The following is a 15,042-nucleotide window of genomic DNA, read 5'->3' as shown; positions in this document are numbered from 1 at the left end:
GAATACTATGCAGCCATAAAAAAGGATGAGTTCGTGTCCTTTGTAGGGACATGGATGCAGCTGGAAACCATCATTCTCAGCAAACTATCGCAAGAACAGAAAACTAAATACTGCATGTTCTCATGCATAGGTGGGAATTTAACAATGAGATCACTTGGTCACAGGAAGGGGAACATCACACACCAGGTCTTTTTGGGGGGTGGGGGGAAGGATAGCATTGGGAGATATATCTAATGTAAATGATGAGTTAATGGGTGCAGCCCACCAACATGGCACATGTATACATATGTAACAAACCTCTGCATTGTGCATATGTACCCTAGAACTTAAAGTATAATAATTAAAAAAAAGAAAATAAGAAAAAGAAAAGGGGGAGAAATGTGAAAGGAAAATATATTGGGCCCCAAAATCACTAAGCTAAAGTGAAAAGTCAAGCTGGGGAACTGCTTAGGGAAAACCTGCCTCCCATTCTATTCAAAGTCACCCCTCTGCTTACTGAGATAAATGCATATCTGATTGCCTCCTTTGAAGAGGTGTATCAGAAACTCAAAAGAATGCAACCATTTGTATCTTAACTACATATGATCTGGAAGCCCCCTCCCACTTCAAGTTGTCTCACCTTTCCAGAATGAAGCAGTGTTCATCTTACATATGTTGATTGATGTCTCATGTGTCCCTAAAATGTATGAAACCAAAGTATGCTCTGACCACCTTTGGCGCGTGTCATTGGGACCTCCTCAGACTGTGTCTTGGGTGCATGTCCTCAACCTTGCCAAAATAAACTTTCTAAATTAACTGGGACCTGTCTCCGATTTTCAGGGTTCACAGAGAAAGAAAGACTTTCCAAGACAAAAACTGAGGGTTTTTATCCATGCTAGACCTGGCCTACAAGAAATGCTAAAGGGAGTTCTTCAACCCGAAAGAAAAGGATGTCAACTAGGAATAAGAAACCATCCAAAGTTATAAAACTCACTGGTAATAGTATATACACAGAGAATATTATAACACTGTCATTGTAAAGTGTAAACCCATATCTTGAATGGAAAGGCTAAAAGGAAAAACTATCAAAAGTGATAACTACAACAACTTTACAGGACAAGGATAGAAAACTATTATGTAAATAGAAACAGTAAGCCAAAAAGCAGTGGGATGAAATTAAAGTGTAGAGTTATTAGTTTTCTCTTTGCTTGTTTCTTAGTATGTTTGTTTTTGAAATCAATGTGAAGTCATCATCAGTTTAACATAATGGGTTATAAGATGTTATTTTCAAGCCTCATAACCTCAAAAAGCCTACAACAGACACAGAAAAAAAAGCAAGAAAGTAAAACACCACCAGAGAAAATCATCTTCACAAAAAGGAAGACAGGAAGGAAGGAGGGCAGAGAAGGCCACAAAACAACTAGAAAACAATAACAAAATGGCAGGAGTAAATTCTTACTTACCTATAATAACACTGAAATTCTCCAATCAAAAGACAAAATGGCTGAATGGATTAAAAACAAAAAACAGAAACCAAGACCTAACAATGTGTTGCCTACAAGAAACACATTTCACTCTTCATAGTATCCAAAAGCCCTATCATTTTCAATGCTTTGAAAAAGAAAACTCAATATCTATGAGATAAGGTGGCTAGAAGGAGAAAAGAGTCAGATATAGACAAAACACATTAAAATTTTATGTTTAAGTTCCACCAGAGTCTATTTAAGTATACTTTTTAGCTAGCTAAGGTTGTAACTATTATTACAGACAAAAAAGAAAATTAAAATAGTAAGTATATCATGCTTCAGAAATGTCTAATAGAAAAGCTTTAGCAGCTGAACAAAGTCTCTCTGAAAGTTTTTTTTTTATTGACCTGTGTTAGAATAATAGTATCAATATTCATTTTCTGGGTGTGGTATAGAGTAATAGTTAAGAGCAGGGTTTTTGGAATCAGACAACACTTTATTATAATATCGAAAAAATTATTTAAACTATCTAATAAACTTTCAGAATCTCAAATTCCTTCTTTGAAAAATGCACAATTATAGATTTTTATTTTTTATTTTTTATTTATTTTATTTATTTTTATTATACTTCAAGTTCTAGGGTACATGTGCATAACGTGCAGGTTTGTTACATATGTATACTTATGCCATGTTGGTGTGCTGCACCCATCAACTCGTCAGCACCCATCAATTCATCATTTATATCATGTATAACTTCCCAAGGCAATCCCTCCTCCCTCCCCGCTCCCCATGATAGGCCCCAGTGTGTGATGTTCCCCTTCCCGAGTCCAAGTGATCTCATTGTTCAGTTCCCACCTATGAGTGAGAACATGCGGTGTTTGGTTTTCTCTTCTTGTGATAGTTTGCTAAGAATGATGGTTTCCAGCTGCATCCATGTCCCTACAAAGGACGCAAACTCATCCTTTTTTATGGCTGCATAGTATTCCATGGTGTATATGTGCCACTTTACCATGTGCTATTATTTCTAAGTTTTTCCATTGATTCTTTTAAGGTTTCTATGTAAAAAATATATATATATATTTTTTCAAATAATGCGTATGTTAAATCCTTTCATAAATTTACTTTTTAAAATTACCACTGTGGAGGCAGCATGCAAAATGGGAAAGTGGGCCTGGAAATCAGATGAGAAATTATGGTGTTTAGGATTTATGCAGGATAGATAATAAGAGTTGAAAGGAGAGGGTGGATTTAAGAGAAATTCCAAAAGGTAGAACATGCAGGACTCTGCGATGGGGGGCAACGGACTTGGAGGAATAAAGGATGACTTCCAGGCTTCAGTGTTGCATGACTATGTAGAGAGATAGTTCATTAAGCAATTTTCATGGAAGACAGTAGTCACTCAGGTTACAGCTAAGAGATTAGCAGATTATTGTATTCACAAGTAAAATTAAGGACGCCAGGATTGCTGGGCTATAAGAGTAAGAATAACTTAGAGACTTAAGTCAGCTAAGGCTCCAAACATAAACCAGTTGTCCTTGTTGTTGTGGCAGCTCCATGGGCCCTTGTGTTTGTGGTGACGGCATCTCTCTGTCCCCATCTTATTATCACCCATCAATCATTTCACCCTTTTCCTCAGGTCTATCATACTAATAGTTTCTGCTCACTCATGGCTCTGTATGCTGTCTTCTGAGTATCTTTTGGATTCTGCTCCTGCCAACTGCTTGACTCTTTCCTTAGACTTACAGTTTAAATTTCCTAGGAAGAAAGTTGGCCTAACCAAACGCTGTCCCTGTTGGAAAAGAGTTTTCTTATCAGGGACTTAGCCAGCAGTGGGTTGGTTTCTGAAATGGCTGCCTTGAGGCAGGTATTCACTCTGTATCCAGTTGTGTGAGACAACCAACAGACCAGGGTAACACCGAGGGCCTCTGCAGTCAGCACAGTCTTTGTGGGGGGGACTCACTCTCACAATTTAGAAGCCTATGGACGTAGCCACAAGCTGTACTTGTTCTGCCTGCCCTACAACAAGAAGGAAAGGCAGGTTGCGGGAGTGGGAGGCAAGGGGACACAAGTTAAGTTCTGGTCATGTTTCATCAGAGTTGCTTATAGTATGTCCCCACAGATAGGTCCTGCAGGTGGTGGGAAATTCTGGCCCAAGGTTGGGAGCCTCTGCAGCATTTTTCAGGTCCCTCTTATAGTACCTACTATATTATAATCTAAATTTACTTGTTTCAAAACACCAGATCATTAGCTCCTTGAGGCCAAGGCTTTGGTTCAATTCACCTTTGTGTCCTCAGTGCCTGACACACAGTAAATGCTTAGTAAATGTTTGCTGAATGAATGAATGGATGAATGATTGTGGTTTGGAGACAGTTAAATTGGTAGAGATAATAATAAGCTATTTTCTCCATTTTGTACTTGAAAAGTATTAGAAGGAAAAGAAATTCATTCTAACTTTTGACATCTTTCCATATATATGTATAATTTACATAACTTCAATTCAACAAATTCTTTAATTTACATTATCTTTACATATTGTTCTTTTTTATGTAACATTATTTTGTACATGGATTTCCAAATATTGATGTATCCACATAATCGTTATTTTTATGAGTTTCCATTGTTTTTGTCTACTTACCCATATCCTATTTGTTGCATATTGGGAAACATAATGTCTGACAGCATAAAGACTGGTATATATGTATAAATTAACTTTAATCTCACCAAGAGGTAATCAGTTAACATTTAAAGTACTCAAATCAGGAATCCACACTCCCCTTTCACTCCTGTTCTAATAAATTTCTTTTATTTTGTCTTATAAAATAATCGACAATCATGGTAGAAAGTATGGAAGTCACAGAAAATTACAAAGAAACAGATTTTTAAAAACCTGTTGCCTCTGGGTAATCTAACTACCCAGAGGCAAGTACTGGCATCATTTTGAAGTATTTCCTTTAGTCTCTTTTGCTTCTCTATGGTGACTTTTCACTTTCTCCACACTTGTTCTTCCCTGCATGCCATCGGTGTGTCTTTTATTTGTTTGTTTGCTTGCTTTTGTTTTTGTTTTTTGAGATAGGGTCTTGTCCTTTTGCCTAGGCTGAAGTGCAGTGGCACACCATAGTTTATTGCAGCCTCAAACTCCTGGGCTCAAGTGATGATCTTCCCAACTTAGCCTCACGGATAGCTAGGACTACAGGTATGTGCCACAATGCCTGATGATATCGTTTGAATCTGTGTCCCCCACCCAAGTCTCATGTCGAAATGTAATCCCCAGTGCTGAAGGTGGGGCCGGTTGGGAGGTGAGTTCTCATGAGATCTGGATGTGTGTAACACCTCCTTTCTTTTCTCTCTCTTGCTTCTGCTCCGGCCATGTAAGACACGCCTGCTTCCCCTTTGCCTTCCGCGATGAATGAAAGTTTCCTGAGGCCTCCACAGAAGCCGAGCAGATGCCAGCACCATGCTTCCTACACAGCCTGCAGCGCCATGAATGAATTAAACCTCTCTTCTTTGTAAATTCCCAGTCTCAGGTATTTCTTTATAGCAATGCAAGTATGGACTAAAACACCCAGCTAATCTTTCTTTTCTTTTCTTTTCTTTTCTTTTCTTTTCTTTCTTTCTTTCTTTCTTTCTTTCTTTCTTTCTTTCTTTCTTTCTTTCTTTCTCTCTCTCTCTCTCTCTTCCTTCCTTCCTTCCTTCCTTTCTTTTCTTTCTTTCTTTCTTTCTCTTTCTTTCTTTCTTTCTCTTTCTTTTTATTTATTTGTTTATTTATTTATTTTTTAGCAGAGACGGGGTCCCACTGTGTTGCCCAGGCTGGTCTGGAACTCCTGGGCTCAAGTGATCCTCTCACCTTGGCCTTCCAAAGTGCTAGGATTACAGATGTGAGTCACTGTGCCTTCAGTGCATCTTGTTTGACACCTCCCAAGACACTTCCCAAGATAGTTACATAAGCATTTTAAATACAGTATCTTGCTGAAATCTGTATAAGAGTTTGTTAACTAGCTAGGGGATATTAGATATAATTTTTCATTGGCTCAAAATAGACTGTGCAGACATCACTGCCCTTGCATGAACAATTGTAAGAATCCAGCAAGCTCCACAAGTGGTCTAAGATCTAGAGCTCTACTTTATCCAGTAGCTGTCACTTCATTAAGGAGTCTATTTCTTGAACCAACCATAGTATTGGCAGCTCCTGAGTCCTCAGAGTGAACCTCTCAGTTTAGAGAAAGAGTGCCTGAAGCCGGGATCTTCCCTGAGCTTAGAAGATCTTGTTATGTGATTGCTTGTACTTATTTTATTATTTTATTTTATTTTATCTATTAGAGACAAGGTCTTGCTCTGTCACCCAGGCTAGAGTGCAGTGGTGTGATCATAGCTCACTATAACTTTGAACTCCTGGCCTCAAGTGATCCTCCTTCCTCGGCCTCCTGAAATGCTGGGATTACAGACATGAGCCACTGCACATGGCCTGCTTTCTTACAAATGTGGTTTGGCAGAATTTGTTTTATGATTTGCCTTTATCATAACCTTGCTTACCACCTGGAAACAAGATTGTGAGGGAGAGGCACATAGATACTCCACCTAACCTTAATGGCCACGTTACTGACTTTTACCTGACAATTATAGAACAAATTGGCTTATGTTGGTTCAAAATAAACTGCTTGCAAATGTTTCCTGTCCTAAACAGTTGACTAGAATGAGATTTTTTTGAGACGGTCTCTCACTCAGGCTGGAGTGCAGTAGCACAGTCACAGCTCACTGAAGCCTCAACCTCCCAGGCTCAAGCCATCCTCCTACCTCGGCCTCCTAAGTAGGTGGGACTACAGGTCTGTGCTACCATGCTCAGCTAATTTTTTTATTTTTTGAAGAGACAGGTTTTACCATGTTTCCCAGGATGATCTCAAACTCCTGGGCTCAAATGATCCTACTGCCTTAGCCTCTGAAAGAGCTGGGATTACAGGAGTGAGCCACCACACTTGGCCTCAAATGACAATTTTTGGTAGGAAAGCACAGTACTCTGAGATTAAAGTACAATCTCCACATATAAGCAAACTGAGGTCTCTAAAGTTAAGTGATTTGTTCAAGACTCACACAACTTCTCTGCAGGGCTGAGACTAAACCACAGAGTCTCATAGCCTAAAACAGTGAAAACACACATCTTCTTCCATCTTTCCAGGGTCATCCAGGTTTTTTCAACAATGGGCTATGTGGTGATTCTGAAGGTTATGTGAAGATTTAGTTGGTTAAAATCTGTGTCAAGAAGTTCCAAAGTTGGCATATGAGGGTCTGAGTTATTTGAAGTCTGTGTGTATAATTTGGGGGTTTTATAAATGCTTATTTTTCTTTTCAAGTTCATTGACCTGCATCATCTCAATTTCATGGTCTAATTTTAACACTAAATTAGAACAGGATAAAGTCATCTAATTATGTTCAACTTCAATTATCGTTACTAATCAGTCCAGACTGCTACCATGATTACTGGCTCTAATCAGTTACACAGCAGTTAATGCCCCCTGTGACCTAAACTAGTCACGTGAGTTACTTTACTGGATAGTTCTGAAGGTCTCATATACTTCAGATAAGCCACACATTAGATACCCAGACACTATACAATGCTCATTTTTATAATATGTCTACTAATTACATCCCAGCTGAGTCCTTGCATGAGCTGTGTTTTCAGTCTGGCTCCTTTCATTAATCTGGCTGACCTTGTTTGAGTCATTTAACCTCTCTGAACTTTCTATTGAGAGAATGCAGGTAGACAATCTCTAAGAAAAATTCAAAACTGCCCTTCACTTTTCACAATTTGGGAACCTTTACATTCATATTTACTTCCAAAAGGGTGCTCTAAATCCCTGCCTTCTTTCCAACTTGGCTTGAGTCTTTTGGAAGGAAACCTGAACATCTCCCTTACCGTTTCCTTTGATTCTACCACCAGCGCTCAAAAGCCCCAAACTCTTTAAAGCCAAAGGCACAAATAAGGAAAAGAAAATCCTCTCCTTTCTCATCCAGTGTCTAAATCACTACACTAGTCAAGTTACTTCTTCCCACACCCTCCAGTTTTTCTGGGATTGTAATTTTTTTTACACTTTTGAAACAAAACACATTTCTCTGTAAATGTTTTCTGCTTCTAAGGAAAGAAGAAAACAGCTACCATCTCTGCCCAAAAGGGCAGGTTTATTCCAAACTTTAACCAATTTTCAAATCTTTCTTACCAGTTTGCACTCTTTAATTCCTGTTCTGTTTAATTAAATTTATTTTATTTTGTCTCATTATAAAAATAATTAACAATCATGGTAGAAAATATGAAAGTTATGGAATACTACAAACAAGGAGATTTTTTTAAAAAGTGATAATCTAACTACCCAGAGGCAACCACGGACAATGTTTTGACATATTTCCTCTAGTCTCTTTTGCTTCTCTGCATTGACTTTTCCACCTTGTCTCATTACTTGTTCTTCCCTGCATGCCTTCAGTGTCTGAGAACCCTCCACCTACCCAAGTAAGCAGACTAAAAGATTCAAGAACTTGGAGGGAAACTGTATTCTGGAATATGCTGGAATATGCAGAACAATTCCTTCTTTTTCAGGCCATGCTTCCTCCCTAATTTTTTTGTTATAAACATTTCTGAACACACAATAAAGTTGAAATGGTGATAAAATGAAGATCTGGGCCAGGCGCGGTGGCTCACGCCTGTAATCCCAGCACTTTGGGAGGCCGAGGTGGGTGGATCACCTGAGGTCAGGAGTTCAAGACCAGCATGGCCAACATGGCGAAACCCCATCTCTATTAAAAAATACAAAAAATTAGCCAGGTGTGGTGGCACGCGCCTGTAATTCCAGCCACTCGGGAGACTGAGGTAGAGACAATCGCTTGAACCTGGGAGGCGGAGGTTGCAGTGAGCCTAGATCGTGCTGTTGTACTCCAGCCTGGACGACAGAGTGAGACTCTGTCTTAAAAAAAAAAAAAAAAGTATCATAAGGACCCCCACCATGATTATGAATTTATCTGTTTCTCCACTTAGTTGTTTCCAGTATTTTTCCTTTATCCGGTTGGAGCTATAGTATGGCATGCACAAAGATTTAGCGTTCTGTTTTCTTCCTATTGTATTGACTACTTTATCATTATGAAATGCCCCTCTTTTATCTGGTAATCCTTAATTTGTTAATGTAATGCATTGTATCTAGTAATGCTTCTAGAAGCATAATACATTATATTTAGTAATGCTTTTGTTCTGATATTACTATAGTCATATCTACTTGCTTTTGGAAAGCATTTACTTGATATAACTTCTTTCATTCTTTTACTTATCTTGAACTTTTCTTGTCCTTATATTTAAAGTAGGTCTATGATAAATAGCGTATGCTTGGGCTTTTAAATCCAATCTGACAGTCCTAGTCTTTTACTTGAATTTCTATGTAATATAACTAATGATATGATTTAATTTATATCTTCCATCTCACTATTTTGTTTTAATCAACCGATTTTATGTTCCTTTTATCTTTTGCCTCCTTCTGAATGAATCAATTAGTTTTATTATTCCATTTTCCCTCTACAAACTTTTTATTTATTTATTTACTTTTTGAGACAAGGTCTTGCTCTGTCATCCAGGCTGGAGTGCAGTAGCATGATCTCAACTCACTGCAGCCTCTGTCTCCCCGGTTCAAGTGATTCTCATGCCTCAGATTACAGGCGCCCACCACTGTGCCTGGCTAACTTTTGTATTTTTGGTAGAGATGGGGTTCCACCATATTGCCCGGGCTGGTCTCCAACTCTTAGCCTCAAGTGATCCACCCGCCTTGGCCTCTCAAAGTGCTGGGATTACAGATGTGAGCCACCGTGCCTGGTCACCTCTAATAACTTTTCAGTTATACACTTTTTTTTCTTGAGACAGCGTTTTGCTCTTGTTGCCCAGGCTGGAATGCAGTGGCGCGATCTCAGCTCACTGCAACCTCTGCCTCCCGGGTCCAAGTGTTTCTCCTGCCTCAGCCTCCCAAGTAGCTGGGATTACAGGTACGTACTACCATGCCCAGCTAATTTTGTATTTTCAGTAGAGACAGGGTTTCACCCTGTTGGTCAGGCTGGTCTCAAACTCCTGACCTCAAATGATCCACCCACTTCAGCCTCCCAAAGTGCTGGGATTACAGGCGTGAGCCACTGCGCCGGGCCAGTTATACACTCTTTTACCAGAGATTACCACATGCCTCCTTGACTTAGTATAGTCTAACACAAATTATTGCTTTCAGTTCTTAGTTGATAATGCAGAACCCTAGAACATATTAACTCTGTTTACATCCTCCTGCTTTTTGCCTTATTGATGTCAGGCATTTTCATTTTATGTATATTTTAAATTCCACACACACTACTAGTATTATTTTGTACAATTTTAATTTATATTAGCCACATACTTACCATTTCTGTTGCTCTTCATGCTTTCCCACAGCTCCATGTGTACATCTGGGATTACTTTCCTTATGCCTATAGAACTTTCTTTGGTATTTATTCTAATGCAGCCCTGCTGGTGATTAATTCTTTCAGCCTTCATTTTTTATATGTCTCAAAACATCCTTATTTGGCCGGGCACAGTGGCTCATGCCTTTAATCCCAGCACTTTGGGAGGGTGAGGCGGGTGGACCACCTGAGGTCAGGAGTTTGAGAACAGCCAGGCCAAAATGGCAAAACCCCGTTTCTACTAAAAATACAAATATTAGCTGGGCATGGTGGTGGGCACCTGTAATCCCAGCTACTCAGGAGGCTGAGGCAGAAGAACTGCTTGAACTCCAGAGGCGGAGGTTTCAGTGAGCTGGGATCGCGCCACTGCACTCCAGCCTGGATGACCAGAATGAAACTCCGTCTCAAAAAAAAAAAAAAGAAAAGAAAATTCGTTATTTAATCTTCGTTTTTGAAGAATATTGTGCTTGGCATAGAAATGTAAATTGGTAGTTGTTTTCTTTCGGCCATTTGATTATGTCATTTCATTTTTTTCTGTCTGCTATCATTTTTGTTGAAAAGTTAATTTTATGTTAATAAATGTCAGGCACATAGAGTCAAACAGGTGAAAACCAAAGACAAAATGAAATCCTGAAAGGACCCGGAATACAAAAGACTGAATTCCTCCGAAGGAGCAACCATAAGTCTGTTTTTCTGATTATTTATCTTTATTGGTAGTAAGTGGTCTTGGGGTTCACAGCTGGGGTTCACTGAGCTTCCTAAATCTGTGGATTGGTGGTGTTTGTTTGTTTGCAGACAAAGTCTCGCTCTGTCGCCAGGCTGGAGTGCAATGGCGCGATCTTGGCTCACTGCAACCTCTGCCTCCTGGGTTCAAGCGATTTTCCTGCCTCAGCCTCCTGAGTAGCTGGGACTACAGGTGTGCGTCACCACACCCTGTTAATTTTTGTATTTTTTATAGAGATGAGACCTTACCATGTTGGCCAGGATGGTCTCGATCTCTTGACCTCATGATCCGCCTACCTTGGCCTCCCAAAGTGCTGGGATTACAGGTGTGACCCACCACGCCTGGCCTGGTGTTTTTCTTTTTAATCAGGATTGAAAATTCTTGACCAAGGCTGGGTGCGGTGGCTCAAGCCTGTAATCCCAGCACTTTGGGAGGCCGAGACGGGTGGATCACGAGGTCAGGAGATAGAGACCATCCTGGCTAACACGGTGAAACCCCGTCTCTACTAAAAAATACAAAAAACTAGCCGGGCGAGGTGGCGGGCGCCTGTAGTCCCAGCTACTCGGGAGGCTGAGGCAGGAGAATGGCCTAAACCCAGGAGGCGGAGCTTGCAGTGAGCTGAGATCCGGCCACAGCACTCCAGCCTGGGTGGCAGAGCGAGACTCCGTCTCAAAAAGAAAAAAAGAAAAAGAAAATTCTTGACCAAAAGATTTTCAAATATTGTTTCAAACTCATTCTCTTGTTTAACTTCTGAGTCTCTAATTTGCATGTATGTAGACCTTTAATTTGCATGCATGTAGACCTTTAGACTGTATCTGAATTTATTTTAATGTTTTTTATCCATGTGATTTAGTGTGGAATGTTTCTATAGATTCATCTTCCAGTTCAGTAATCCTGTCTTCAGCTGTAACCAAAACACCGTTAACACATCTATCAAGTTCTTAATTTCAGATAGTGTATTTTTCATCTTTAGAATGCCCATTTGATTTTTAATAGGTTCCTTTAATTATTCATTTTCTATTAAAATTTTTTCATTTATTTTCTTGACTATATTAATCATAGATACTTTAGAGTCTTTATCTGCTGACTCTAAGGGTGATCTGGATCACCTATGTGTATATTTATTGCTACTTTTTCTCTTGGTTATCTGTCACATGATTTTCACATGGCTAATGATTTGTATTGAATTCTGGACACGTATATAAAAATTGTAGTGGCTTCTAAAGATGCCATTTACCACCAAAGAATTTCACCTTTTCCTTTACTATACAGAGTAGGAGCCAATTCCATTAATCTAATAATGAATGAGCTATATTGAGCTAGTGTCACATTTTTAGTAAGACTTAATTTACCATGAGTTTTCTCTTATTCCTGGGGGTGACTCCCGAAGGCCTTCAATGGAAGCCCTGGAGGGTTTCATGTCTCACCATGGAGAGATAGTGGAAAATTTCACTCTACTTTTCAGAGGATTTTGCCTTAGTCCCCAGATGGTATACCATGACCAACTCTCATTTTGTTGGATGTATATTCTTAATAAATTATTTTATAATAAGGAAGAGTTGGGGAAAATTTACTTCTTTTTCCTTGAGTTATATTTTTCTTTGAGAGTAGATTCATTATCATCTTTAGTTTGTTAGCTCCCTTTCTTGAATTCCTTTATTTTCTGAATATAGTATGTTTATCAAGTTGCCATGCTATTTCTTTCCTTGTAGCTCATAGAAGCAGTGGGCTGTTGTGTCTAGATTCTAGAGCAGTGGTTCTCAATTTAGGTTAATTTTGTCCCTAGACAACATTTGGTAATGTCTGAAGACATTTTTGGGTGTCTCAACTGTGGTGATGGGGGTGTTGCTACTGGCATCGAGTAGGTACGGATTAGGGATGCCACTAAATATTCTACAAGTCATAGGATGCCCCCTTCCCTCCCCACACAAATACACACTCAAAAGAATTATCTGGCCCCAAATGTCAAGTGCTCAAGCTGAGAAACCCTGTTCTAGGACCTTCTGTTTATATGATGTATTACATGGATAAATTGTTCTTATTATGATTCCGATACTAGAGACCTATTTGCCTTCCTCTAAGAACAAAAACTTTCAAGCTGAATGCTGAGTTCTATTCAATATTGAGGACACTGAAATGGAGAGTTCTTTTGGCACTACATTCACCTGTTACTATGTCACCCGGGCTTTGCTCTATTTTCTGAGATTTCTTATACCCAGGAAGCCTCCATCTGGTTGGAGAAGGCTTCAGATTACTCCCATAATTCAGGCCACTTTCCTCATTCAGCATGGACATAGAAAATGGTGATCCCTGGCAGTTCTTTCTGTCTTTGCTGACATGCTGTGGGTGCTATTGGCGTCTCTCCTGGGTTTCTTTGACTTTTCCCTAGGCTGTCTACTGGCTACCTCAGTTTATTTCTCTCCTAAGTGGGAGTTGTTAAGGAACGCTGGATCAAATTCCCTAATTTCTCTGTCTTGATTAATGGGAAAAGGCAGGGGTAGGTTTAAGAAGAGGTTTGAGGTAAAAATCTCCTGTTTGGTGCCTTGAGCAATGCTTTTTAAGGCTTATGACACAACGTTATACTTCTCCCCTTGCTTTGTGGATACAAGTGAAATTTTTGCCTCTATCTCACTATCTTTTGAAGATTTTGTCAGGTAGTGAGGAAAGGAAACTTTTGTGTCCAGCCTGTCATTTTATCCCAAATATAGTAGTAGGTATTAAAATATTACAGACCCAGCATTTTATTACCCTAATATTACCTTATTATTGATCTTAGATGGCCCTAAAATTAGGCCAACCAGGAAGCACTAGGTCTGGGAATTTACCCATGGATAACAGTGACGGGGTGAGGTGGGGGGGGTATAAGCAAGGAATCATAATCACGTGGAAAGTTTATGTTTGTTTATTTGAGACAGGGTCTCACTCTGTCACCCTATCTGAAGTGCAGTGGCACAATCATAGCTTACTGCAGCTTTGAATTCCTGGGCTCAAGTGATCTTCCTACCTTAGCTTCTCAAGTAGCTAGGACTACGGATGCACACCACATGCCTGGTTTCCTTCTTTCTTTCTCTCTTTCTCTCTTTCTCTCTTTCTTTCTTTCTTTCTTTCTTTCTTTCTTTCTTTCTTTCTTTCTTTCTTTCTTTCTTTCTTTCTTTCTTTCTTTCTTTCTTTCTCTCTCTTTCTTTCTTTCTTTCTCTCTCTCTCTCTTTCTTTCTTTCTTTTTCTCCTTCCTTCCCTCTTCCCTCTTCCCTCTTTCTTCCTTCCTTCCTCTCTCTCTCTTTCTTTTTCTTTCCTTCCTTCCTTCCTTCCCTCTCCTTCCTTCCTTCCTTCCTTCCCTCCTTCCTTCCTTCCTCTCTCTCTGTCTCATATGGTCTCACTATGTTGCCCAGGCTGGTCTTGAACCCCTGGGCTCAAGTGATCCTCCTGCCTCAGCCTCCCGAAGTGTTGGGATTACAGGCATGTACCACTGTGCCTGGCCTAATATTTTTTTACTTTTTGTGGAGGTGAGGACTCACTATGTTGCTGTGGAGGAAAAGTTAAATATTAAATTTGAATTCAATTGAACATGGACACAAACAATGGTCACCAGGTCCCAGAACAGGTTGTGTGAGCCCCTTGAGGCATTCATCCAGCACTGTTTCGGAGAAATCTCTATTTCAATTGATTCCTATACATTAGTTACTGAAAACAATAGACAATCACAAAACAGGTTGACCTTTTGTGTTCCTTGAGCCCAGTCGCCAAGAACCCTCATGACTGGGCCTCATGCCAAACAACTTGTTACAAAAAGAGTTAGGGTCCCAGAGTGCGCCGAAGCTTCATGAGACCTCTCATCATCTGTACACGGATGAGTGGCCGACTCTGGAGCCCAGGCTGTTGCTTTCCGGTCTGGTGGTGAATCCTCCATAGTCTGGTGAATGTGAATATCTTTTCCCTTCTCCTCTTCTCATTGCAATTTGCTGATTATACCAATCTGCTTATTATATCATTTGCTTATTATATCTGCATTGCCATTTACATGGAATAAAGGTTGTTTACCCTTAAAGGTATTGTGTGTGTGTGTCTTTTCTTCTCCCCTCGCACATTTCCTACACAGAACAGTTGCCTAGGCTGATCTTGAACTTCTGGCCTCAAGCAGTCTTCCTGCCTTGGCCTCTTAAAGTGCTGGGATTACAAATGCAAGCCACGGTGCCTGACTGGAAGTTTTTTAGAAGAGGCTTGTAAATACCACCTAACTAGGAAGAAATGGGAAAAGTCAACCTAGAAATAGACAAGTCAGATGGAATTCCTGTCCAATAAGTCAGGCAAATCAGGGTGAGAAATAGGGTCTTGAGGGTTTGACCCTCAGATTATAACTGCTCAGGAGATTGCGCTCCTCACATACCTGTAATCAGTTTTCCTTCCTTTGGAGCACATGCCACGTCTTCC

General features: G+C 39.8%; 1 long non-coding RNA gene across 1 annotated transcript in view; it reads left to right on the top strand.

Annotated features, from left to right (window-relative positions):
* The window catches only part of LOC108512267 (uncharacterized), a 50,326-nt gene extending 45,367 nt beyond the window's left edge, over positions 1-4,959 (top strand). The window contains exons 3-4 of the long non-coding RNA XR_001880552.1: positions 4,539-4,638; positions 4,819-4,959. This is a non-coding gene — a long non-coding RNA (uncharacterized LOC108512267). The remainder of the gene's footprint in view (positions 1-4,538; positions 4,639-4,818) is intronic.
* The last annotated feature ends 10,083 nt before the right edge of the window (positions 4,960-15,042 follow it).

This window comes from Rhinopithecus bieti, unplaced genomic scaffold (genome assembly GCF_001698545.2).
Source record: "Rhinopithecus bieti isolate Rb0 unplaced genomic scaffold, ASM169854v2 scaffold_30421, whole genome shotgun sequence".
Taxonomy (NCBI): Eukaryota; Metazoa; Chordata; class Mammalia; order Primates; family Cercopithecidae; genus Rhinopithecus; species Rhinopithecus bieti.
The sequence above is the reverse complement of the archived record's forward strand: the minus strand, read 5'-3'. Positions and strand labels throughout refer to the sequence as shown.